This window comes from Cariama cristata, unplaced genomic scaffold (assembly GCF_000690535.1).
Source record: "Cariama cristata isolate BGI_N322 unplaced genomic scaffold, ASM69053v1 scaffold38812, whole genome shotgun sequence".
NCBI lineage: Eukaryota > Metazoa > Chordata > Aves > Cariamiformes > Cariamidae > Cariama > Cariama cristata.
In genome coordinates this window covers 3,409-4,322 of record NW_009603941.1, presented here as the reverse complement: position 1 = coordinate 4,322, position 914 = coordinate 3,409, and positions in this window count along the sequence as shown.

Here is a 914-nt window from a genome sequence, read left to right as displayed (position 1 = left end):
GAGCGGGAGCAGCAATTAACGCCGGCCTCGGCGGCAGATAATTACACATGGCCTCAGCAGCAGTCTGCTTTTGGGAGATGCATCTGTTGGTAGGTCTCACCATCCCCAAGCTCTGCGGGTGCCACCAAGCCCCCCATCACCTGTGTCCCACCGTGGGGAGCTGGCAGCCCCGTTCCAAGCAGCTGGAGGTGGTGACAGCCGGGAGCTGCCCAGCTGCGGTGCAGGGCAGGCTGAGCAGGGGCTATTTCTGGAGCCCAGAGCAGCTGGCAGGAAGCTGCAGAAGAACCGGGGCAGTTTCCGTGCCACAGGTCCCGACACTGGTCAGCATTATCACAGTCAGCACGAAATCCCTGGCAGCCCCCCATCACGGGATGGGGAAAACTCCTGGAGCAGACCTGTCGGTGGGCCGGAGGGAGCCCAGCGTGGCAGCACGTACATGGCCTGGGGACCCAATGGCACCTCCACCGCAAGGAAATGCCACCGCCTGTGGCCACGCTACCTGATGGAGGATGGGGACAGTGTCACAGGCAGGCTGGGGACCTGAGCCTGTTTCTGACTGGTGTCCGGTCACCACATACTGCTCCAGATCCCAACCCTGGGGCTCTGGGAGGAGCTGGTTAGCAAAGCGATCTTGCAGTGAGCATCTTGCAGGGCATCCATGTCCTCCACCAGGATGAACCCAGGTGTGGGTCAGGGAAGGCGGGGACAAGCTGCCCTCTCATGTGGCTTCCTTTCCCCATGTGGTGTTGCAGCAGCCTGAAATACCAGATCCCATTTTCCCGCACTCCAGACCCCAAACTGGGAGGTTTTCTGCCTTGCCCCACAGGACACCTGGGAGGTCCCCTGCCCAAAACACTCAAACCTGAGCCAGCTGCACTGACCACCTTGCCGACTGGCAGAGCTCACTCACGGCG